This window comes from Anarhichas minor, unplaced genomic scaffold, assembly GCF_050575085.1.
Source record: "Anarhichas minor isolate MPS153535 unplaced genomic scaffold, ASM5057508v1 ptg000040l, whole genome shotgun sequence".
Lineage (NCBI taxonomy): Eukaryota > Metazoa > Chordata > Actinopteri > Perciformes > Anarhichadidae > Anarhichas > Anarhichas minor.
In genome coordinates, this window is record NW_027466486.1 from 6,046,237 (window position 1) to 6,073,759 (window position 27,523).

Here is a 27,523-nt window from a genome sequence, read left to right on the forward strand (position 1 = left end):
ACCATAAAAATTAAAGAGAACACTGAAAACAGCTTAAACCAAACTGCTCAGTCCAACACTGTATGACTTTGGCACCTTCTACTTCCTTCGGCAGCAAGAGTGTAAATGTGTAAGGTATGTAACAGCTTCTGCAATGTTCACATACGTGCCACCTTCAGAAAGTGCTACAACTGGAGTTTAAGGTTTTACAGTTCACATTTTAAATCTATGGGTTTTGTTGCTGGAGCATATTTTCTGGGGTACTGGGAAAAAGTACAAACACAGGCTAACCACATATATTATAAGAAAGCTGTAGCTGAAACAATCTGCAGGTGCAAGTTTTAAAACGGCAGCAGCCATTATTTTTGTAGGGAGCAACACGCCTACATCTGCAGGTCTAAACTGGTTCTGCTATTGCGTCCACTTGCTGTAGGTGGCGTAGGCTGTCACATGTGAAAACTGGTCACACAAAGACTGGGGGAGATGTGCTCAAGCCCGCTAAAAGAAAATTAGGGAGTTGCGCACAAATTGTGTGTGTGTGTGTGTGTGTGTGTGTGTGTGTGGTGGGGGGAGGGGGAGGGGCTTAATTTTGTCTTGGATCAACAACACCAAACAGACCTGGAAGTCAAACTTTGTTGAAGAGGTTCATCCACTCTGCTTGCTCTCACTCAAACACACACACACACACCAAGGTTACAATCATCCACCATATCATTAAGGCTTTAGCCACTCTCTTCCTGCCTGCCTGTTGCCTTGAGTACATTCTGTTCTCTCCATGAAAGAGAGAAGGAAAAGAAAGGAAAAAAAATTCCCCTCTCTCTTGCACTTGACGTTGGAACTTATGGGTTTGAAGCTCTTCTGCCTCATAAACGGTAGTTAATAAAGGGTCCCGGTCCAATCAAAATGCCTCAACCACATCTTCATGTAGGGGGTTATTGCCAGCGTGCATTTGTGAATGTGTGACAAATACTTTCTGTGTGTGTGTGTGTGTGTGTGTGTGTGTGTGTGTGTGTGTGTGTGTGTGTGTGTGTGTGTGTGTGTGTGAGAGAGAGGAGGGACGACTGCAGTGGATGGATGCTGGCGCAGCACTGGAAGCCACAAGATGGTGGAGACCTGATGCTTGGCCTGCATTTTCCCCTTTTTCCAAGAAAGAGAAAACCAGCATCCCATAATGTTCGGTTTGTCGTTTCCTGTACTGTCATGTTCCTTTTTACTTTCACCCTTTCAGTTTTGCCCCGCTTCTGGAAAAATGGTAAAGAACTGAAAGGCAGTGTTGCATTTCAGCAGAAAAATGGAAAAGGAACTACGGTCATGCAGCGTAATCATCAGAAGCAGCTGAAACAGGATGGGACACCTTCGCTGCTTGGATTTTTCCTTAAGATACTGGATTGAAATATTATTATATTATATATATTGAAATATGGTAAAATAGTCGGTCAACAATATGTCGTCAGAAAAAGATTTAGTAACGGGAGAGGACACTGAAGTTATCCACGGTACCACTATAGCAAAGCAGGTGCTTTCCGTTTGTCAGGGCAACATCACTAAATGTTAAGATATTCATGAGTGACATGATTCCCTTTTCCTTCCCTCTCACCAGTAATTTCTCCCCTTAAAAAGCTGTGTGAGTGAAAGCTGAATAAAAATCGAGTTGATACATCACAGTTTCACTCCATTACTCTTAAGGGTCTTTCCTCCTGGCTGCCAATGGCTGGAAAAGCTCCGCATGGACACAGCTTCATTTCAGTTGGGATTTCCCTTCATTTGTTAACAGTCTGAACTCATTGAGCAATTTATGAGAAACAGTGCATCTTCAATGGTTTTGAACGCAAGGAGTCTCAACGGCAAAATAACAGAGAGAGAGAGAGAGAGAGAGAGACGGGAGGAAAACGGTATGGAGGTTTGTGTCTGCATTGAAAGTAACTGTTAGATGCAGTCACACTAAAGGTCCCCAGGATGTTCTTACATCATGGTAATACCTGTAAGTTGTAAGAAGGTGGATGATGTGCACACAGCAGTTTAGTACAGGATTGATAATGCCAAACATTTATGAGAACATCAGGGTCAGAAAGTGTGACTGGAAAGTAACAGTCCTCTCTCCGGTCCTAGCCCAGTAACCCAGAGCCTTTTCTAGGTCCCCCCCCCCCCCCCCAGCACACGGTTTATGTGAGAGGACGTGATAAGAAGATGAGAGAGGGAAGCGTGGGGAAGGGGACAACAAATGCCAGTGGGAAGAGAGGGTAAGACAGACATGGCAGAGAGAGATTTGCAGTGTCTGACCTGCGCACACTGATTCTACACATGCACTACATGTTTGGCTTCTCTGTTTATGACCTGGTTAAAGATGTAACTTTGAGGATGTTGAATCAAACTCAAAGCCCCTCAGAGCTTCTCGGCTCCTGATCTTGGTGGCATAACAGTAAAGTGGAGCATGTTCTTGATCAGCGCTACACACAGGATTACATGCAACATTCACTGTTGCTGGACCAGGAAGCGGAGCAGGGGAAGGATGTTAGATGCTCTATTTATAAAAAAAAAAAAAAAAAAAAAAAAAAAAAAAATAAAGCCTCAAGCAGATCTGCAGCCAAGGAGATGTGGAGCAACTTGAATGCAATGAGTTCTGATGGACTCACAGAATATCACACACCAGATGGAGGCTCACCAAAACAGGTCAACGGTTGCTGCACTACGTTTCAACGCCAATTCTAGCATCCTTCCAGCAACTCTGTTTAATGCACATCATTGGGCCATCACCTCTGTACATAATCACAAACGTTCTCTATACATTACACTGTCACTGCAGATTCCTTGGACAATATTTAATTACTCCAAGTTTATCATTATGCACTAAACACCAAAGGCAAATTCCTTGTACGCGAAAACCTACTTGGCAATAAACCTGTTTCTGTTTCCGATCCTAAACAATCCCCCAAAATGGCACACAGTTTTGTAGTGTATACAGTTATTGGCATGGCAGGTGATACCGTAGATTACTTGCTTATCTCAGGCCTGGTTTGTTCAATTATCGATCAATAAGTCTTAATCAATTATCATAAAAGATATATTAGCCAAAACAGTGTCCATTCTCAGACCATTACTAAAATGTCCACTCGCTGACTGTCTGAAATCGTACTTACAATAAATAATACAAAACCTAGATGTATTTAAATGAATGAGTATATGTGGGGCTCACTTGCATAAGTGTTTCAATACTCTTGCTATTGATTTAAACACACAGATTTATGTCCTGTGTGACGTGCCGTCATGTTTCCATGAAATATTTCCGAACTCTACTCCAGCACTCCAGCATGCTCTCAGCCTGCTGCCCTCTGAGTTTGGGGTCAGAGGTCACTGACACTGTAAACATGAAGAACGCTTCTCACAAGACACTGGGGCGAACAGGAGCAGGGCCCTGATTAGGAGAGCAGATTGTGTCGTTCTGTGTTGCAGCTAAGCCGTGCCGAACTAAGCTGAACTGCATCAACACAATGTGGGGAACGAGAATGCAGTTTAGCTGCCAACTGGTGTTTTTGTACGGATAACAAAAGACACGAGGTTGCTTCAAATATGGGAGAGACAATGGAATGTTAATAATCAGTAGTTTGAAAAAAAAAAAAAAAAAAAAAAAAAAAAAAAAAAAACTGACAAAAGAGTTACTGAAGGATTTAACAAACAGTAAATGATCAGAATGTAACATGTAAGTGACTAATGAATAAAAGTCACGTGTCCTCACAATTGTGCACAAAAATAAAAAATAAAAAAAATTCAAGAAGTAATTCAAGAATAATATTTGTCAAGGCCATGCATTAAGATTTTAATAATACCAGACCTTAAGGGTCAGTAAACTCTATTCTGGGTTTTTTTAGGACGTGTGTGTGATTTGCTATCATGTGGACTGAAACCACAGGTAGTCCCAGTTCTGAAGTAATAGACAGGAAGACTCCAGTAGGAGACGTAAATGTCCAACCGCACTGGGACATTCACATGAGCTGTGATTAGATATCGTGATCAGAGAAGAGAGGACGAGAGAAAATAAAGCAGAGGGTCAGCATCTCAAAGCAATATCTCTTCGGCGTCGATTTTGATTCATTTTTCAAACTACCTATTGTGAGTCCAACAATGTTATACATGTGCAATGCACAACAATCTTAAGATGCAATCTAAAGCTCCAGAACAGCTACAACATTAACCTTGTTTTGACAACAGTGGAATCATTAATAACTAAACTGAAAAGAAACTGTTATTATCAGTGTTTTCTGTCAGGACCAACACCAGCAACCGATTTAAAGCCATGTTTAACAGCAGCAAAGCAAAAACTTTAAATGCTCGCTCACACACGCGCACGCACGCACGCACGCACGCAATGATGAGCTGCTCGGGAAGGAATGCGTGTCTGTATTACAGTTTTACGACGATAAGAGAAAATGAAAACGTGAGAACATGACACTTGCAGTCAGCAAGTGCAATCTGTGTGAATAAGAATGAGTCAGGCGAAGAAAAAATGAGGCAGACAGACAAAAGTTAAGAGACAGCTGAAGAGCGATACGATCTGTAAGATTTACTCTCATTCATTACCGCCACTATAGTCTACTGTTTGTTTGAGAGTTAGCCCAATGTCTCAAAAACAAACAAAAAAAAGAATCCATGAAATCTGGTGGAAGGCCAAAGAACTAGTGATCTGTTTTTGGTGGGATCTGGTTCAAGAATGTCATTGCATTGCAAGTTGGGATCAAAAATACATTTCTCTCAAACTGCTGAACTCATTTGTTTTAATGTGTATTCAACCATTCAGTCGGTCCACTGATAATGGATAAGTTAAAAACAAAATATAATATCTTTTTTTCACTGATGCTTCTTGTAATTTGCACTATTCCCTTTGCAATTAACAGGATAATCGTGAATATCACAGCGAGTGACTTGAAATAGCCGTCTAGCTCGCAATCATGGTAAATAACTGAAAATAGAAAAATACAAGAATTGTCATGTCAGACAGGACAATGTTGCTATTTCTAAAATGTATTTATTCTTTATTTATGCAGGGGAACCTTATGATTCATGATTACCTTCTTTAAGATTGCTCACTAATGCTCATGTGTGTCCCATCTGTGATGGATAACATTATTTGTTTCTTAAATGTATAGTAAAGTGATGCCAGTATGTTTTAGTGCCATTTTAAGAGTTCTAAGCATATTTGATGATTATTGTCCCAGGCCTGACCACCACCTTATTACCATTCATCCTTTTCTTTCCCGACATTCTCCATTTCTCTCCTATTAACCATCGTCTCAGTCATCCCTCTTCCGTGTGACCTCTACCTCTAGATACTCCCTCCCCTCCCCTGCATTCCTTCTGTTTCCTTCCCTTGCCCTTCTTCCTCCTCATTCCCCTGCTGCATTTATATGTCCTTGCCAAAGAGAGGAGGCGGTGACAGCTGGTCATCAAACTGTCCGGTGACAATGATGGATTGGACATTTCACCAGGCCGGCCCCTTCTGACGGCCGGCGACAACTGCCTACAAAAACTGTCGATTCACAGACGCATCAATAGCTCTTAACATACAGCCCTTCTACCTCCTGCTCATTTTCTCACTCACTCACACACACACACACACACACACACACACACACACACACACACACACACACACACACACACACACACACACACACACACACACACACACACACACACACACACACACACACACACACACACACACACACACACACACACACACACACACACACACACACACACACACACACACACACACACACACACACACACACACACACACACACACACACACACACACACACACACACACACACACACACCAGCCTGAGCCTTGGCATTAGCTGCCTGCTGCGGCTGAATGGAGACCTCAGTGGCTCTCTGATGAGGAAGAAACAGAGCAGAGAGGGAGAGAGAGAGAGAGGGAGAGAGAGAGGGAGAGAGCAGCGGAAAAGCTTAGATGGGGCAAATGTGCAGAGCGAAATGCATGTAATAGTGCATGCTAAGCAAAGATATATAGAGAGAAAAACAGACAAGGAAGAGAGAGAGAGAAAGAGAGGGTGAGATGAGGAGAGTGACTCCACAGTATGCGGAGCAGGTAGCTGCCAGAGTAGATTACTGCAGCAGGAATGCAGCACTGGCTGCAGGATGGAGGGAGGGATGATACGAGACCAACAGAGCAGGAGGTGAAATGATGAAGTTGTCTACCAGAGGAGAGATACTGAATCATACAGTTATTGTCCTAGTACTGGAAGTAAACAAAAGTATCTAGGCCATAAATGTTTGTCAAGGCAAGGATTAAACAACTGCAGCGCTGCTTATTACATTTCACATGAAGCAGGTACAAATGTGCTCACACACACACACACAATATGTGAACACATAACAGGATAGTTTGAATTTAAAAAAATCTGCATGTTTCTGAATGAATATCTAATGAAAGACTCAGGCAGTTTGAGTGAATAGCAACAGCCAACACAGCTGAACGGAGAAGAGGAAGTCACCAGGAGTATCAATAAAAGGAAATCATCATAAAACGTTCACTTATTAACATTTGATATCTTGCCTGAAGGGTAAAAACGACCTTCGGACTTAATGCTAAGCTTACGGTCTCCTTGCTCAAGCTCCACAGTGCTCCATAAGCGGAATCCATCTTTTCATCCAACGCTCAGAAAGCTAATAACGGATTCTTAACTGCATTATGTACAGTTAATGACATCCAATTTGGAAAGAATCCTGCTCCTGATTATTACAAACCATTAAAAGCTATTACAAGTAGCAGGACACTGACACGAGAAGCTCCTTTTCCTGTTTTACTGTCGGTTTTCAGGGTCTTCGTCAGATCCGGACTATTTAGAATGAATTTAGCCCGAGCAGGATGTGAACTAGCATCCGGCATAATAAACGCATGTAGATGCAGCTCTGTGAGGACGCACAGAACACGCCCTGGCCACATATTGACCTTACACCGTCATGTGAGCAGACAGCTGCAGACATGGTAAGACAGTGACACATATACTGTCTCTGCTGACTAACCTGGCCTGAGCGAGTGTGAACGCACTGACCCATACAGTACTGTGTATACGCCTGTGTGCCACTCCTGTGTGACTTCAGGCTACAGGGAAGGAAGTGAGGCGCCGGCGTTTGTGCCCAACGGGAAACAGACTTACAAAGAGCAGAGGAGGGGTGGAAGAGGAGGGAAGGAGGAGGGGGGGAGAGGAAGTGAAGGAATAGGTGAACAGAGGAGGAGGTTGAGAAGAACAAGAAGTGAGGTGGAGGTGTGAAGGAAGAGGGAGAAAAGGGGGCGGAGCCAGAGGAAACATTTGAAATTCAGAACATTATTGATGCTGTGAATCGATTGTGTGTGGCTGGCCAACACTCCTCACACTAATAGCTATACTAAGGCATCTCTAGGTTTCAGAACGCCATGCTTTTCTTTTTAATTGTGTCTCCAACAGCATTAAATGTCACTAATAGATAAAAGGGACAGCAATACATTTAGGAATATTTCTTTTTTTAAGTTAAATAAAATGACCTACACACTCGCATGTCTGTGTGTTGGAGTGCTGAAGCAATTAGCTTAGCTTAGCATTATGCTCAGCTCCCCCCCCACTACTGGACGCATGGGGAAACAGCTGGCCCGGCTATCTGTTAAGTAAAAAAAAAAAAATGTTTTTTAAAAGAACTGTTTGGAGAACAACAGAGGGATTTCCCGGAGTCTTGTCATCATATCAAAGTTGCCAAACAAGCAGCGCTATGACTGGAAATGCTCTGGACAGAAGTACTGGGGAGATTGTTAAACTGCTAACTGTTTGGTTTTTTTACATTCACTTCTTCTGTACAGATTAAACCAACAGGACACAACATGTGAACTTTAGGAGCTGGTAGGCGTATTTTTGAACCTTGGAAAACGCCAGTCTTGCTGCACCCGGTTTCCAGTCTTTATGTTAAGCTAAGCTAATGACCTCCATACTTATCACAGAGAGATGAGTGGTATCAATCATATTACCTCACCAACCAACCAAATGTTTAGAAAAATTGTTAAATATTCCTTTGTGTGGGATATAAAATACAAGTGTGTTGATTAAAGCCCATAGATCAAACCCTGCATTAGGGTAATATGCTAAATGCTATTATATATAAATCATTCACTTCAAAAAGCGGTCATTACTGGATTGACTTTACTTTTGATTTGCCATTTTTAATGTGTTTTATTTGAATTAAATTGAATGACTTTCAGTGACCAAATATGTGCAGAAATAAATGGACATTATAGGACAGGGAGGCGTAACTTACATTTAAGATGCATCTTTCTGTCTGTCGCACGTTAAGCTCCTCTTCTCAAAGTCTCCATCCTGTGGTTAAAAACACACAAGCTCAAGCTTAGTGAAAGTGGACTCGCTGGTCGTCATAATATCAAGACGCACACACTCATGCCATCTTTCACCATTGTTATGTTTGGCAGCTGGCAAGGCCCCGAGCCTGCGGCCGGGCCTACAATGCAGTCACTGTGGGGGGAGATCGTTCACAGTCAAGCTAACAGGCTAAAGAATGAGCTAACTGCTCAGATATGGGACGCATTCGGGCGGCTTTGCAATAGACTCATGCCTGAGCAGACAAGCTGTGTTTGGCCACGACAACAGAAGGCCCTATTCAGTTCTCTGCAGAGGCACACAAACACACACCATTATCATAATCATCATCATCCTAGAAGCTCTCATCTGCTTCAAAACATGTGCATGGTTAAACACACACACACACACACACACACACACACACACACACACACACACACACACACACACACACACACACACACACACACACACACACACACACACACACACACACACACACACACACACACACACACACACACACACACACACACACACACACACACACACACACACACAGAGTCAGAGAAAACAACCCAGACTTGGAGCATTCCACTACAGTAGCATTCCATATGTTTGGTTAAGCACAGAGAATCCAGATTTAAGACTGAAGTCTGGACTGAATTTAAAGGATGAGAGAGGGAAGTAGAGGGAGAGGGGGGGGGGGGGGGAGGGGGGGGGGAGAAATCAGGAAGAGGAGGGGGGGGGAGGATGAAGGAAAAAAAGGGAACATTCCTGTGAACTGTAGGCAGCAACAGGAAACATTGAACATTACATAGAACATACATTAAAGAACTAACTAAGTCAAAAAAGGTGAATCTACAGTTCCAAACTCAATGTACTGAGGAAGACTGTGTGACAGGTTTAAAAGCTCCAGAACAAGCAAGCGAGTAGGACTTTGAGTTGACATTGTTTTGTCACCTGTATACATGGACTTTAACCATAACATGGAGAAAAAGAAAACGGGGGGGGGGGGGGGGGGGATGTGGAAAAACCTGCATGAAGGCATGTGGGGCTGCAGCTAACAAACAATATTTTTGTTGTTGATTAGTCTCCCGATTATTCATTTGATTAATCGCTTGTTCTATAAAAATGTCAGTGAATAGTAGAATATGCAGCAAAATGTTGTCCTCGTGTGAAGTAACATGTTGACATCATGTTACATAAGGCTCTTTGCTTTGCCATATCGATTGTTTTGTCCAAACGAAAGACTAAAAATAATCTTTAAATCCTCACATTTGAGCAGCTGGAACATGACTTTAAAGGTTATTCTGTTGTCAGAACGGTTGCCGATTAATTTCCTGTTGGCTCATCAACTTGACTGAGACAGCAGACGCAAGTGATGCGCTCAAAGACACTTCGATCATGCAAGTAGCTGCTGATTGACAGAAACAACCAGTCTTTGAGCTGCTCCTGCCACTCTGAGCTCCCGTCTGTGTCATCCTTTCCGTTTGTTGCCACAACATCGTTCTTTACAGGAAGGAGACAGCCCTGCTGGTCTGCTGCTCTGCTCTCAGCTCGGTCATGTTAGATTCATGAGGCACGCGCCATAACACCGGCACGCAGGTTCTGCTGAATCATCCGATGTTCTCAGGCTACACGAACGCACTTCTGCGCTGCACTAAACCAAATGTGTAATAGTGCAGACTGCAAAGCCAGCTTTTTTGTGATCAATAAACATTTTGATGAAAATATGTGATTTTACAAATGAGTCAACCCATTCTTAGCAATCCAGAAGACACAAAATACCCTGGTGACCAGAGACCACATGACTATGCGTGTGAGCTATTCATTCAGATGTTTAGCCAACCCCTAACCAAGCGATACTGAAAACAGCTGTCTCCTTCTCATCCCTCGCTCCCACTCGCTTCCCCTCACGGACACAGCGTGTCAAGTTGGTGAGGAGGATTCATTACGTTACTCACCAGAATAAACTGAAACAGTGTGAACTTGCTCCGGGTCTGTCTCAGTCTCTCAACAACCGGCCACCAGCTCAATAAATCACTTTGTTTTCCCTAAAGCAAGTGTCATTTCCAGCACGCTCCTATTTACATACATTTGTGTGTCATGAACAGAACTTACGTTTGTGTATCGAGCTAGTTGTATGTGTGTAGTCAGTGATATTACAAAGCAACACAATATTCCTTACAAACTTTGAATGGTTAAACATCGCCTCCCTTTTCATTCTACATAAACAGTTTATCGTGTTATGTTTATCTTGGAGTACGGATTTATCCCACATATAAAGGAAGGCAGTTGATAAGTTATCAGTGTATGCTTTCTGAGCACTTAGGCTTACACTTTGTGAGGCCACACACACCCACCAGAGTCGGATTTGCACAGTGTCCTGCAGGAAATGCTTTAACTTAACATCGAGCTGACTGCTACCAACAGCATTAAAAAAAAAGACTAAAATGTTAAAATACTTTTAAGAGTCAAATTCACAGTAGCTTTTAAATTTACAGACGCTTCCAGGGAGGAGAAACTCCGTACGTGTCCATTAGTCGCTCTCAATCGCAATGTTTCACAGCGAAATGGATGCATTCAAATGCAGTGTGGGATAAAAAAGTGTCAAAAGAATAGGACGGAAGAACCACAGCGAGTAAAACAAGAGAGGAAACGAGGAGAAAGAAAGAAAGGGGAAGAGAGAGATCATGTTCAATTTCCTCCACTGGAGAACATTTCAAGGCCTGAAACTCCATCCTGGGTTCCACTGGCCAGGCGGGCCTCGTTTGCATGGGAGCCCATTTCCTGTGTGTGATTAGCAGAAGGGAGAGTGTGTGTGTATGAGTGTGTGTGTGCGCGCAGTTCAGAGAGGTCTGGGGTTGTTTTGTCTGCTCGGGGAGGAAAGGAATGCCCAAATCAAACACAGTGAACAGGATGCCTATATATATAGAGAGAGAGAGAGAGAGAGAGAGAGAGAGAGAGAGAGAGAGAGAGAGAGAGAGAGAGAGAGAGAGGAGAGAGAGAGAGAGAGAGAGAGAGAGAGAGAGAGAGAGAGAGAGGAGAGAGAGAGAGAGAGAGAGAGAGAGAGAGAGAGAGAGAGAGAGAGAGAGAGAGAGAGAGAGAGAGAGAGAGAGAGAGAGAGAGAGAGAGAGAGAGAGAGAGAGAGAGGAGAGAGAGAGAGAGAGAGAGAGAGAGAGAGAGAGAGAGAGAGAGAGAGAGAGAGAGGAGAGAGAGAGAGAGAGAGAGAGAGAGAGAGAGAGAGAGAGGAGAGAGAGAGGAGAGAGAGAGCAGATAGACAGTGGGGAGGAAGATGGGGGAGAGCCAGGAAGCAGAGATCCAGAAAGTAGCAGACAGAAGGAGCAAACAAAATGAAAGGCAACAATAGAGCAAGGATTGATTTTTCATTGGCTGCCGGTGAAGACTTCGAAAAGCATTCCTCCTGCTGCCATTTGCATTCCAGCCCGAGCAGCGAGGTGGAGTAAGAGTCTGCCTAAAAGCTGACGAGCTGTCAAATGGAAAACCATCCACCTCTTAAACTCCCCCCGTGAACCTGCAGAACCTTGTCTTGATATGTAATGGCTTTTAGCCCTGCCTGTTCCACAAATAACAGCAGAGGCTTTCACCACACTACGGCGGAGCGCAGCGAAGGATTAGCGTCGACTATTATTTCTCATTTTTACAACAACGAGCAATGTCACACAACGCCTCAACAATACAGGCACAATCCTGGCATGTCAACTTTGTCACGCAAAACATCAGCAGTCTTTAAAAAGGGTGAAACCCACAATTTAGAATAAGCTTAACTTAAACAGGACTGCCTGCTGAAGAAACTGGGGTTATAAGCGGGTCTCTCACATGGCGACGTGGGTGGCCTACAAATTAATGAATGAATAAATAAAGTAAGAATTGTTGATATGGTTTTGAAACAGCACTTAGACCTTTAATTAACAGAACAGACTCCTGGCTCCTGTCCAGTACAGACGGTGTACAATTATAAAATGACAAGAGAAACTTAACTGCACGTTCAAAAGTTTCCAAACACTTCCTTGTGTTGCGTGTGCGCGAGCTGGACCCTGCCCATGCCGGAGTGAGCCATTCCTTGTCTGGCAGAGCAGAATTGATAGGCCGCTATTGTTTCCTTTTAAGGTCAATTGTGTCTCAGATGCTTGGCATGGCTGGGAGTGTAAGATGCAGCCGGCTGGCAGCAGAGAAGAAACGCTAATTTAACTGCATTCTTCTGTGCAGTCCACACCTAGAGAGAGACAGAGGAAGGGAGGCAGAGAAAGAGATGGCATGGGAGAGAGTATGAAAGACAAATGGGGATGAGGAAGGCAACTGGAGGTGGAATTGTAAAAGATTTGAAGAGGTTTAGACGGAGAGAAGTAAAGAAATGTACAACTAAAAGGTGAAAACGAGTAAGTTACTCTGAATAAATACCGGCTGAAGGTTGAATCCTAAAATATGCCGGGTATTCCACAATGTTCCATGGTGCACAAATGAGCCACTCATGGACTTGAGGGTGTTATGGGATTCCTGTGAGGCTCCTGTGTCTGAATGTGTCCACATGCACACACACACACACACACATATATGTACACAAAACACACAACTTCACTGTGGGTGAGCCGGACATTCAATGCTACACCAGAGAAAAGTTAATTTGATAATAAAAAAGGTAAGATTCCATCAAAAAGTTTAAATTCAAATAACTAGGGAACGGATTGCTGTCTTTACTGTACAGTAAATACAAACTACATTTTGATTGAATTGTGTCTTTTGTCATACAGCTATCCAGATGTTTAGCCATAAAGAGAGGCTCAGACAGAGAGAGAGAGAGAGAGAAGAGATAACAAGTGAAGGGCAGATGAAGGGACCACCAGAGGGGAGGAGATGACGCGATCATCGTCTGAGTCGCTGTGTTTGTCTGCTTAACTCTAATGGGAGTGCGTATGTGTGTTATCACTGTGGGTGATCCAGTGTGTTTAGGTTCCAGTGACGCAGTCCATTTTCAACTCAGACATACTCAAACGATTAGTCATTTAAATCGATAAATTAAGCTAAAATAAATTTTTACAGGTTCTCAAATTTGACAATTTACTGCTTTTCTTGGTCTGACATTGTAATAAACTGAATTATTTGGGGTTGTGGACTGGTGGTCGGACAAAACAAGACATTTCAAAAAGTCATCTGTGACTTAGAAAAGTGTGATAAACATTTTTCACTTTTTTTTTACGCTTTACAAGCCAAATAATGAATCGATTAATTGAGAAAATAATCATTAGACTAATCCATATTAAAACTATTTGTTGTCCATCAAAGGTGAAAAACAGAAAACAAAATTACTAAGCCAAACTTCTTCTACTACTACAGAAATATTGGACATGAAAGGGTTTCAAGCTCTTCTCTTGCAGTAAAAGCTGCACTTTGACTGGTCTATTTTAATGGTCTCGCATTGTGCTGCTTCACTTCCTCTGGTCGGGACGGCTAGCATGAGAAGGAGCTCCAAAGAGCAGAGTTGGCATGGAGGGGGAAAGCAGCCAACCCAGCCCTTTACAAAAGGCAATGACGCAGAGATCTCCTCCAAAATATAACCAAAGCAGAGAAGAGAAGAGGGGGTAAAAGGGTACAGAGGAGGGGAAAGAGAGGCTGAAAATAGCCTAGCAGTCGGGGTCTGCATGCATCAGCACCACAGTGATGAAAGCTCCGAAAAGCAGACTTGCTAATGCATGGAAGGGTGGAGGAACAGAGGGAGGGATGTCTGTTGGAAAGAAGAAAAACACCGTACCGGTTTTAAATGAGGGTATGGTGAGAACAAAGGACAAACAGAAACCCGGGGGAACGTTCAAGATAAAGGTCATATACACGACAAAGAGGTGTTACGAGTTGTTAAAGTTCATTAGATTTACCAAACTACTGTAGAACTGTCTACCGAGTAAATAACAGAAGAACAAAGTTGAGAAGAAACGGTTCACGGAAGACAAAACAGCACGAGAGAAACAGAAGAGGGGGAAGTGAGGGTTGCCATGGCGTCCGAACATTCCTCTCTCTGAGAACATGTATATTTTCTGATCACAAGAAAAATAATCTGCGAGAGGAATTTTATTTTGAGAGCCGCCCTGGAGGTCCAAGGATTAGAACAGGTCAGACAGGAGTGTGTGAGAGGGAGTGTGTGGGAGTGTGTGTGTGTGTGTGCGTGCGCTCTTGTGCTTCCACCTTTTACAGTACGAGGGACACACACACACACACACGTACGTAACGCAGCTACAATGTACAACAAAGTGAATTTATGAAGGCCACTTTTGGGGATAATACACAGGTATCATTAGTCCACGACGTCCATCTTTCTTTCCCTCAACTTCTCAATCTGTTCCCAGTAAGCGTTTGTAGTCAGCGTAGTGTTGACCAATCACGTTTGAGCAGATAAACAGTCTGTGTGGAGAGCACAAGAGGCCAAATGCATTGACTGCAATGCAGTCTCTGGAACAGCTATGGTCTGACATCAATTTATCAGCTATCACATGCAGATATCGGTCGTCGTTTCTTAGCTACAGCTCTAGTCTCTACACCCGAAATATTGGCCGCTGCTCCCCAGAGGCTAAAACGTTGTCAGATCGATAGCCGATGGGTTCCAAGATTGAGGGGAAAACCAAAGTGTCTAAGGCCACCACAGGCAGCCACAACAGCTTCATTGCTCCTCGGCACAGATTCTACAAGTCTACTCATTTATTCAGCTTTTTCTTTCAATCTGCCACCGTTGTGTCCACATTTTCCTACTAAGATCAAAACATGAGAGACTCAGACGCATCAAAGCACATTTGATGTTGTCTCTCTGGGCCTCGCCCAGAAACGGCAGCCCCAGAGTCAGGACAATACAAGCACCCAGCGACAAGAAGTATTTGATATTCTAATAGTTTGTTCTTTTATCAGTTTATTTTTGTGTCGTTTTGATTTGAGACACGGCGATTCATAAAACAAAAAGAAAATGTTTTGAAGATTCAGCAAATAAATGAATGAAACATAAATGTTTTGGCCGGTTAGGAACACATCTGTGCACTCTGCAACAGCCTCGCTCACTCGGCGCTCAACACTCGGACTCGAGACCTCACAATGAACCCGACCTCCGCTGAGCACTGGACTGGTACCGCTACGGTGAACTCCTGCCAACCGCTGTCACGTCAGTCAGCAGCCATCGGACTGCAAATAACAGGCTGAGGCATCATAAATTCTAGGGGAGAGAAGCAGTGACTATAATGCCACAGAAGAGAGGTTGAAAGAGACGTATTACAGCTCTCTGCATATAAACATTCATTCCATTTTAGTGATGGTGCCCAAGACATACAAACCCTGCTGCTTGGGTGAAGGACTATGGTTTAACATTTAGCCTTTTATGGATATTATTGAAGTTATAGGCTTGGTGCGTTACACATCTGTTCCAGTGTTTAGGTGGCATGAGATGGTATTTTCGTGTCTTTTTACCACCTGTGCTAATGGCTTTCAGTGTGCCATCTTCCACAATCACGAGACTGATGAGCGTTATGTTCACCTTTCTTCCCCCGCTGTGATCATTGTCTGTCTGGCTGCTCAGCCACATCTCTACGAAGAAGAATGCATCTTGAACCAGACTGGAATGGCTCCTGAAATATGCCAAATATGCCCCTGACCCCCCTCCCTTCCTGAAGACGTAGGCCTGCTTCCTAGCCCACCCTCCTTCCCTTCTAGCCCCCCCCCCCCCCCGCCCAAAACAAACCACAGCATTCCTGTGCTGTACACGACACATACTTACAATCACAGACGACCCACTCACATAGAAAATGTTATGGACATTCATAACACAAGTTTCCACCCAGCTGACCCAGACATGCCTTTTAAGGGTAGGCGGTTCAGATTTCTCTTTTCATTAACTTCCAAAAATACTCCTGGACCAGGCGGGAGAAGGGGGAGTGACAGGGTCTCCTCTTTAGCGAAGCAAATAGAGAAGGAGAGAGTGAGCGAGACATGATAACAATCGCTTGGAGAGAGGGGGAATATTGGCCCTCAAAGGAGGAGAACACCTAAAATCATAGAGGAATTTACAAGAAATGTCTCAACTTTAGCTCTCCCCTGTTAAAGCGTCCCAGGCCCTTTCTCCCCTCCCTCCCTCCCTCCTGTGCCTCCTACATGCTTTTGAAGTCGGTTTCCTTTGCACTTCTTTCCTCCAGGATCGACGAGGTAGCCATTTTTGAGGAGCCTGTACAATGTAGGAACAAAACAGGCGCACAGGGGAGCTTCTGTAAAACAACTTATCGGAGGCTGAAATGTCCAACAGAAACCTAAATCCAACACAGGACCCAGTCGGAAATTTGTGTTTCAGGTCAACCTGAAAGCATGTGAAACACAAACACAGCAGCAGCAGAGTGGCCTGTATTATTAGTCAATGTGGTCCAAACTCCAGCCATGTGAGGAAGCTGGCCTGGCCAGGCTGCCGATTAAACATTGGAGGACTTATCACCTGCAGCTATCAGGGTATATCTAACAGCCACAAACACATTCTTGGCAGTCTTTCAGAGAGGGTTTTTGCTCAGCGTGAAAGAAAGACGGAGGAAGCCACGATTCAAGTATAAGAACCTAAAAAAAAAATAAAAAATCATAGAAATCTATTGTGATAACAGGTTATCAATGTTTACACCTGCGATGCAGTTTGCATCCACATAATATTATGTTATTGTTGGCAATAGATAGAAAAAGGGGGCAGACTTCAAAGTATGACTCTCATCAGAAACCTTGAGAGAAAAGGTCGAAGACCAAAGTCACTGATTCACAGAACTCAAGATCAAGTGGAAGCAGTGGCCAAAATGGGGGAAAAAAACATGGGAAAAGATGACTGACATGAATGAATCGTCAACGTTCCACAAATAATAAAAAGGACATTCTTCATTCAGTATAAACTCCACAATAACTACGTCTCTCTCTATGCTGCTGTGTGATAAGGAAATGGTGGACGGTTGGGAAGCCTAAATGAAGACCAGATGAGGTTTTTTTTTTTTTACAGTAGCTTTAGACCAATCACATGGTCAACAGCAGGGCAGCCACCTGGTTTTGAGGGATGCAGAGGAGCGATGGGTGTTCATAAATGTAAATTTCTGAAAGATGGCGCTGAGCCTGTTTTGAGCCAGTAACCTTTAGAGTGAGTATAGTATGTGAGCCAGTTTTATCATCTGCCAAAAAAAGATGCATTTGTTATCGAGAGTCTGCTAATGCTCAGTGTGTTGTGTTCTAACAGCCACATGTTTTTAACTTCTCTTTTCGACGTACCATAATTCAGAGCTAGCGGTAAATTTAGCAACGGAAGGGTCGTATATATATATATATGTTGTCATGCTATCTTCTTGAATGTGGCTTCCAGCTAGAGGACTTAAAAGGACAATTACAGCTCTGCATTGAGCTGTGCGGATTTCTTCATAGTGACGAAGGAAAGGCATTGTGTCTGACAACATATCTTAGATGACTGGCTAGGCTGCTTGTCACGCATTAAACAATAGAAGGAAATAGAAATGTGTCATTGAAGGTACCCAGCAGTACTGAGGGAGCAGAGGCCTCGGAAAAGTTTCAGTAAATGTTTCAAAGACGCACGTTTTTCCTCAGTCGATGAGTCATTATCGTCAGCTTCTCAGTGGAAGAGCTTCGCTACAAACAATTAATGGGCATAAGTTTTTAGCTCAGACCAACAGTTTGTGTCAGGTGTACAAAGTTGATCATTTAACAACAGCCTAATTTGCCCCCATAAAATCCTATTTCATAACCAGCCGTTCGTGTAACAGGTTCAATAACCACACAGCAACTCAATAACAGGTCAGTAGATACCAGAGATGTCAGTTTGGCTGACTGGTTAAATAGGAGTGTTGGTTAGACAATCTTGCAATGCTGCTGAAGATTATGACACAAAATACAGACTAAACCAGAATATACAGCTAGAGAGGTTGTAAGGTGGATAAGACACTTCTTCATATTAAAAAGGACACGACTGAATTTTCTCAATAAATGATTTTCCTAAACAAGTGATTTACATTTTGATCAGAGAGCAAATCCAAAACATGGCAAGAAAGAATACGGTTTAAAAGAAAACACTAAACTAAAGGTTAAACATTGTATTTGTTGTTTCAGACAAATTTTGAAACCCCATAATGCAAATAAATGCAAAAGAAATGACTACGGTATATATGCCATGACACAATGTAAAATGGGTCTACCAACATATTATTTTTGCTAAGCTAGCCATCCCTATACACTATCTGGGTGTATTACATCCATAAAAATAGAAAAGCAGTAGAAGAGGCATTCCCATTCGCGGCCATTTTTTATGTGTACTGATTGCGAATCAAAATCTGGCACATAGTTAAATTACAATAATTTAAAATAACCTGATTAGAATAGGCCTTTTTCATGGAAGTCATTTTGACTTATCAAGTGTAAATAATGAAAATGATGTGATGGCTGAATTCTATTTAGCCGTTTTGACTTCAGGTCCGTGCACGTTGGCTCACTGTCACTCTCACTTGGAACACTTGAATAGAGCAGAGCCATTGTTATCAGTAACACCTGTGCTTTTCCTACTGTGACATGTCAAAATGTCTGCCGTGGGAAAGGCCGATTGGAAACAGATCATTTATCTCACTCTACTTTTTCCACCTGCTCTGATGGGGTGAAAAAAAAAAAAAAAAAAGAAGACTTGAGCCAATGTTATCGTGGATATCTACTGCTGCGTGCTGGACGTGATGCAGTCACGTGCACCTGCAGCCTTCACTGGTTCACAGTCACCCGTGTGGTGAGGCCTCAGTGAGTGACCACTCCACCACGGGACAGAAAGCCCACCAGGGCGGCTGGTAATGAGGAGGCTGTTTGGCACGCTTTGGAGGACTAACGAGGGGGATTCATTCACACCCGCAGAAGGAATCCTATGAACACAATCCATTCTTGCTTTGAATTCTGTGACGAGTGAGAGCACATATCTGTTGCTCTGTGTGTCAGTGAATGCGTTAATGAGAGCCTGAGCGAGGCGTGTGAACACTTAGAGCCGAGATGTACTTCTGGCTACTACTCGCTGAGTGATTGACACTCTCGGCCTCTAGTATCCGATGACAGATCGACAGGGCTGGGAACAGCGCAGAGCGAAAGTGCTTCGGCAGACAGACATAACGCGCACACACACACACACACACAACGAACCGACAAATGCACGCACGGTTCAAGTAGTTTGAACTCCAGCTGAAATCACAGAGCCCTGCCCTGTCACTGGCCCACCACTGATAAAGAAAACTGGCAGAGCGGGAGGGAGGGAGGAAGGCGGGAGGGAAGAGAAGGAAGAGAGGGAAAAGGAGCGGGAGAAAAGGAGAAAGAGGGGGAAATTAATGTATACAGTAGAGGAGAGGCACAAAGAGGCACAGTCTCATGTGTGCGTCTTCGTGGCATTAAGCCATCTTCCTTCAAGTCTGCTAATAGATACTCAGCAGCTGGCCTGCGTATTGTCAACAGCAGCCTCTGTCCCGGATACCGAGTCCCATTATTGCATTATAACAAAATACACACACACACACAGGCTGTGTGTGGGCTTTAATACAAGCCTCTAAGAGACCATGATTCATCTGTGCTATTTCAAGGACGCCCCCGAATTGTAACGCCTGCGATATTACTCTGAGTCCTGTGTGTGCGCATCCTCCGCTGCTCTATTCCTGGGTGAGAGGGTTACGGAGGCTAAAAGTGAGAGTCTACCACTAACAGTAAGCAACACCATCCGGTCCACATTCTATCTGAGCTATATCCATTACAGCATATTAGGATGCATAGGTCTGCTCATATGGGTGCTGACTTTTCTTTTAATATGTATTCCTTTGAGAGTCTTCATTATGTTAACAGTTAATCAATGAGTTGATAATTGTTAGACGTTATTGGTGCGTTACCTGTTTTAATACTGAAGGCCATGCACTGAAAGTGGTGTTCTGCCCTCTTTGTGTCTTTTTCTTGATGATTTTGAGAATAATACATTACTCAATACGCGTTTCCATCCAAATATCCATTTCTATTTGTGCGCACTTGCAACAAATTACGTCAACGTCCGTGTACTGTAATTCCACACTGATGTGACGGTGCTACATTAACAGCAGGGGCTCTGTGCATAAATCTTGATGTGCCAAGTGGCAGTAATACTACCAATCGTCGGGCTGGGGTTTGACATTCCCAGCGGTTTGATTCTCCCAGGCAGAAAACCTCAATATTTTAATTTAATCCCCAGAGCAGTCATTTAGCCACTCTGTAATCCCCAGGTCCAGTGCTTAGTCTGATAATTACCCTTATTGGACACCCATAATGATTAGTTTTTGGTTTCACCCAAAGCAGCGCAGGCAGTTTCATAGGGCGGTCGCGGCATTCTGCGGAGTGGAAAACCAATCATGCGTGGTATAGCCCAGGTCATAAAAGAGGAGCAAGGGCTATGATTATTACTTTGCATGGCAGGCGACAACTCCTGGACAGGACATGGCGCAAACTCTCTTTGTGTAGCTTTCACTTGTTTCCATCGAAGTCACTTTCAAGATCACAAAACAGGTGGTGGCGGCCACTCTTACTGTGTCAGCATTAACCGCTATCATCACTGAGGAATCGTGTTCAGTTGCTCTGAATTAGTCCTCCCGAGCGCCAATGCAACCAAACCAAACTTGCCGCATGATTTCCCAAAGACTGTACATGCACGGAACAAGCACTGACCGGGGAAAAATTTGACATCTCACTCTTTGCTGGTACTCTCATTTGATTTTCCCTTTGCATTTCTCGCAACGTTTGGCATAAACTGCATACATTCCCTCCACAGGCGGGGTCACAATCCCCTCCAAAATACCACAGGAAACCCTCTTCGCAGATCCACTGCCGGGACAAGCTGCCATGCAAGTGCCTGTGTTAAGTCCAGGAGGAAAGGGGGTTCACAGCAGCTCAAGCTGGTATGATGTACAGCTGGCTGGGAGGGTGAGCCTTACTGGAAAGTCATCAGAGATTTTTTTTATCTCTTTCATGTCTGAAACAGGTCCCCTCCATGTGCTGCTCTTTACGAGCCCCACCTGGCAGATTAGTATCTCTCTCACACACACACACACACACACACACACACACACACACACACACACACACACACACACACACACACACACACACACACACACACACACACACACACACACACACACACACACACACACACACACACACACACACACACACACACACACACACACACACACACACACACACACACACACACACACACACACACACACACACACACACACACACACACACACACACACACACACACACACACACACACACACACACACACACACACACGATTTCGTGCTCTGCCACCTTAGTTGCATACATGTGCAGGCCCAACACATTCCATCTCACGTGAAGGAAAACAAACACGTCTTACAACTTCTGGTTGTTTTAGTTATGACTTAATGCGTCAACTTCTATTGATTTAGCTATTCAATTATATTTAAAAAAGGCCTCCCGAAGCTGTAAGTGACATCTTTCAAATTGCTTATTATATGCGTCCCAAAACTCCAAAATATTCATGACAGTCACACTGACAGAGAAACGCAACAAACCCTCACATTAGAGAAGCAGGAACCAGAGTATATTCGGCATTTTTCCTTGATAAATTACGATTAATTATTAATTTATTAATAATTAATCTTATTAATTACTCATTTCAGCACTATAGATCCGAGGTGGATTCAGCTCTTTGACAGTTACACTGAGGTTGTTCACCATCCAAAAACTGACCACTGCACAGGAATATTTGCACAACTTATTTGTCATCACAGCTGCTGTCAAAACGGCTTAATTAACCGTGAACACATTCAACTGATTAAACACCGAAATACAGGTGGTGTTCAAATTTCCTTCGAAGTGAAACCACTAGAACCTTCTTTCAGTGGATCGTGTCTGTCCTCCACACTCGTCTATTCCAGGATGTAATGTCCCTAAGGGGACTATTCTGCTCAGTTGAGATATCATAGTGCCCAAAGTGGGACTAAACCAACAACAAAATATATTTAAGACAGTCAATACATTGTATCCTACTTTACACAAACTACTGCAGTAGCTACTAACATCATAATGTCATATCTACCACATATCAACCGTTTTGTAAACGTACTCTAAACTTTAGAGTCAACGTGTAGGAACTATATTTGTGTTTGTGTGTAAACACTGTTTCAGGCTTCCTTACACTGAAGGAAAAGAGAGCCAGTCGGGTACAAAGTCTACATATGCTAGTTTATGTTGCCGAGACTGAATGAACACAAAACTGAAACATTTTGACTTCATTCATAAAAAATAAAAAAATACCCTCAAATTCCTAACGACTTGAGTTGAATTACATTTCGAAGATACGACATAAATACCAAGCGCGTTACATGAAGCTAACTTCCGATTTTTTTTCATGTTTTCATCAACCTCGTGTTATGAGCTATGGCTTGTTATGCAGTAGCCTAAAAAAAAAAAAGCTTGGCGTTATTTAGTGCGTTGACGCCAAATACACGAAACATTTGAATAAAAACTGCGACATGTTAACAAAATGAAATGTGCACCGCTACATTTTAACCACCTGAGGTTTTCACCGCAGTCCTGGATGCTTCCTTTTGGCTACAAAAGCAGCAGAGGAGGAGGAGGAAGAGGAGGGTTGAAAAACTTGCCGCAGTTCAGACTTATGCAGTCCCGATTGACTGGATCCAACTCAGGAAGCCGCTGTCGAAACCCCCCCAAAACCGTGTCCCCATGCTCCCCATGAAACCCAAAACAATCTCAGCAATAAAGACTAACTTTACCTTTAGCTGGTCCACCGCCGGGACAGAACAACTCAGCGTTAAATCCACAACTTCACACGGCTGGAGCTCATGCGGACGGTAGGACTCGCTGCTGCCGACACGGCGAGGACAAGTTCATCCACATATTCTGAGACACAACCAGAGAGTTGGAGGACACAGGGGGAATTGCGTTTTTTGTTTCCCCCCCTTTCCCTAAATCACTTTCTTCGGTCCTTTCCTCTCGGATATTCCCCTCCCTGGTCCGTTTGAGATCAAACCATCACATTCCACCGCGTCCTTAACAATGAAAAAAGGTGGGTTTTCCTTTACTGCTGCCGGAGGACCCACCCCTCGGGATGACTCTGCCCAGTCTGACCGCAGAGAGAACGCCCTTCCCGGCTGCGAGGTCCCGCCCCTCTTTCCCACATAACATAGGCAAGTCTGGCCGGTGGGGAGGAACGACTCTAAAGAGAGGTTGTGTGTATTTTAATATACTCTGAGTTAATCTCTCTCCTACTTTCTCGCTCTACACACACATATTTTTGAATTGAACAGCATAAGATCACTATAACACTTCCTGGTATACCATGATCCTCCACAACACTTCCATAGCACTATCTTTGTAATACAATGTGGATATAGCATTAAGAACTAATTTACCTCAAGATTCCCATTGTATATCACAGGACAGGTCCCTATTGCAATATTAAGAAGTAGTGATACAGGAATTAACTGCCGAAAGTATCATTAAGTTGCTATAAACTCAAAGAGTATCACCTGTGGCAATGTTACAGGAGTCTTAAATTATGCAAAACGGATGAAAACACTGATAAAATGACTAAAAACGTATTTTCCAGTAGCATAGACATTTTATAAATCCCCATTGAATTGTTATAGAGCTGTTTTGGGGGTGTTATGTGCACTGTGATGTCCATAAATATCCAGGAACTGCAAACTGACCACCACAAAAATGCTGATTATTCTGCATATGCTTATAAATGTGCAAATGTTACAATTAAAGTTATGCAACATTTATGGTGTCAGGTTCAGACATGCAAGTGGCATTGCCGTGTTGAGGTTTTAGAGTAGAATTTAAGTCAAGAGGTTCTCCAAGTTTCCATTACGAAGCAGCCTCAAATGTTTGCAACAAAGACCCTGGCCCCATTTTTGACAACAAGACAATTTAAAGAACCCTCAGGTTCTCTGGATCTGGTAAATGTGACTTGATATAGACTAAATGTTTTCCTAAAGGCAGTTAATTCTCTGATGCTAAAGGTCAAGACAGACACACGGATCAATCTGTGTTGTCTCTCAGTGCAACCTCTCTACTAACGCTGTACACCTGGTTTCAACTGGTGTCATTTCGTGTGCTATCTGCAGTCATTCAGAGTGATAACTGTAACAGAAGCCCATTGTTTACTCGTTGTAGTGCAGCATTATTATGGCATGGCAGTAAATTCTTCATTGTCTTTCAGTTACATAACTGAGGAAAATATTTCAGTAAGGTGATAAAACACCTCCTAAGTCGTGATAGGCAACCAGCCAGGTGAAGTCCTGCACACACACACACACACACACACACACACACACACACACACACACTCGCTATTACACTGCGAAGTGTTTGTTTTTCTATTTCTTGAAAAATGTAGACCGATTCTTGCAAAATACTGCTTTATTCAGTAGCAGAGGAGGACAAAAACATTGGGCGTCATGTTGGCGTCATGCCTGATTTCTATTCAAAAGTAATGCAGCAGCACACTGTTGCTCACCGTGAAAGGAGGAGGCTGGAAAATACAGTTATTGGATGGCAAAAGCCCAACGTTCATCAGTGACCGTGTCTTGTGTGACTTAAATGGTTGTGTAATTAAAGCAGTCCTTTGTGGAAATTCCCACAGTCAAGCCTTTGTTTTCCCTCTCACTAAACATCCCTCCCTTGTAAAAGACCATAGCGCTCTAATCATATCAGTTCACATAAGGGGATGGATGAGATACAAATAGTGTTACGGTGTTGCTCTTTCCAGGTGGGGAAGTTGCCAAAGAAGTAATGAAAAATAAATTAAATCCCTTCAGAAGCTGGTCCACACTAAAAGCATAACCAGGCACGCCCATACACCTGAACGCCACAGCAGGAAAGCCAAGCGCAGGTGTACGCGAATATACTCTATGTGCATGCATATTTCTGTTTAACCTCTATGTTTGTCTGTGTATTTCTTATGTTCATGTGTCTTAAAAGATAAAGGCACAGCGGGAGAGAGAAACCGAGGAACTGCAGAATATATGAGTTTATGCCTCAGTTTCCAGAGCTGCTGGTCTGCTCTAAACATTAAAAGAACTCTTGATCTATGAAGAAGCAGACCACAGAAAATCCATCAGGGCAACAGAAACAGTGAGATGAGGAGTAAAGACAGGCATGGAAAATGCCTTTTTTTTTATGAGGACGTGTATCGGCCATGTTTCATCCGTCTTAAGAGGGTTGTCTCCTGCACAAACAAGTTTCTGTCATCCTGGGAATTTGCCTTAATACATCAAATTATATAAATGCAAATGCATAACACAGACTGAAATCGAATGCGTAAGGACTGCAGGGAATGTAATCTCCTGCAGCACACACTGTAGCACACAAGGATTCAGGAAGAGCAGTGTTCAAGCCAACATCCTTCCTAATCACAAACATCCTTCACCACCCAGCAACATTACCTTGTTTATTTCTATAAAAACGTGTGGATGAACAGTATAATATAATTATATAATAATCAAGTTAATGCATTGGTTGTCTTTCAAAAGGAAGCCCTTATGTGATGTATTTATATTTCACAAGTTAGGTATTTTATCTTATCCAGAGCGGCTTGCAGTGGCTGCAACAGCAGACTAATCTCTAATAATCCTGCATAGATCAGCAAAATTACAAGCAGCCAATAGTACAGAGGGCAAGGATCAGGTCAATAGTCACCTGACAATATTCTTTTGATGACAAAAAGAGCATGTAATAAAAGAAATATAGACCAGAGTTGGAGGGTATAATACCACACTAAAGCTTTTCTACTTTGTGTCTGTTTTACAGTTTTACAGAGGATTATTGTGCTTAATGCACCATCCTCTCAAAGTGGGTTAAGGCCAGTATTTAAACAGATGTGTAATCCTGATGGATCAAAATGTCGGGCAGCTTGTCATGGAGGGAAACATGCACTTATCTAGTGCCATCAAGCCACTGACAACGTTGCGTAAACTTTCATCAATGTAGCGTGCCGTGCAGATGTTATGTTTGAAGGGACCTCTTTTTAAAAAAACAGCATCACTTGTACAATACTGTCATGCCAATCTTAACAGCTTAAATCTATAACAGAGTTTTCCACTTTAATCACTGATGGGGGACTTTTCAAAAGCTCTTGATATTTGAGGTTTTTATATCTTAATCCGGAAATACACAGAATGTCCCATGAGAGAGAGAGAGAGAGAGAGAGAGAGAGAGAGAGAGAGCTCCAAAACCTTTGGTAGGAATAAAAAATTGGGTCTTATATTGGTTCTATATTATCTTGAAGTACAGATGTCTCAGCCTGTCTAGCTCACCCTCCCATGGCCCTCTCTTTCCCACTGCAGGGGGACATTCCTCAAACCTCAGCCTCTGGCATGCAGTAAATCTGCCTGAGAGAGACCTCTACACTCTCTGGTCTGCCAAGAACCCTCCGCCAAGCAAGACGTGCAGCTAAACACCTATTTATCAGTTCTCAGCTTCTCTCTGTTCCTCATAAGTTCATTCAGCTGCCTGTAAATGATCCTACTAGGGCATTTCATGTCTGCCTGAGGCAAAGTGCCATGGATCAAGGTGAGGTGAAGGAGCAACTGTGAAAGGGTGTTAATGGGACAAGAGGAGCTCCACAGGCACTCCCTCCCTTCCTGCCTCCTGGAGGAATGCATGACTCTGACTTCTCACTGTATAGCTCTTCCAGGGCGAGCTATCCCATTTAAAAAAAGGAAGAGGCCCTGGCAGCATTCCCTTTCTTTGTATCTGTCTGCACACCTGGACTAAAAGTAAAACCGTACTTTGGGAGGAATGATTCCTTGGACTGACTCGTGGAGCAGTGCAGAACATCCGGGATCACCTGCATGAATCTGTATCTGATTATTTCACATTTCTTTCTGGGCCATTTAGAGGCCGAATAGAGGAGTATGTTTGAGGAAAAGAATCAGTTGGCATGCAGGCGTGAGCCAGACGCAGGTGTTCAGACTGTGGAAGAATGTGTGAAGTATATCACTACTGCCAGAGCAACATGGGATGTCCGTATTTGAATCCAATAGTTACTTAACATAACGCTCTAAAACATCGCAAGCTGGCTCAACTTAAAAAGTAGG

The 27,523-nt window shown here is 43.2% G+C and overlaps 1 protein-coding gene across 3 annotated transcripts in view; it reads right to left on the reverse strand.

Moving 5' to 3' along the window:
- luzp1 (leucine zipper protein 1) overlaps positions 1-23,485 on the reverse strand; it is a 37,946-nt gene extending 14,461 nt beyond the window's left edge. The window contains exons 1-2 of one of the 3 annotated variants that reach the window (XM_076108172.1): positions 23,192-23,481; positions 8,290-8,348 (exon numbers count right to left, since the gene is read on the reverse strand). The gene's annotated coding sequence lies outside the window, so the exon portion shown is untranslated. Of the gene's footprint in view, positions 1-8,289; positions 8,349-23,191 lie in introns of all 3 variants that reach the window. The other 2 variants (XM_076108174.1, XM_076108173.1) reach the window with 2 other exon arrangements.
- Positions 23,486-27,523: the final 4,038 nt, after the last annotated feature.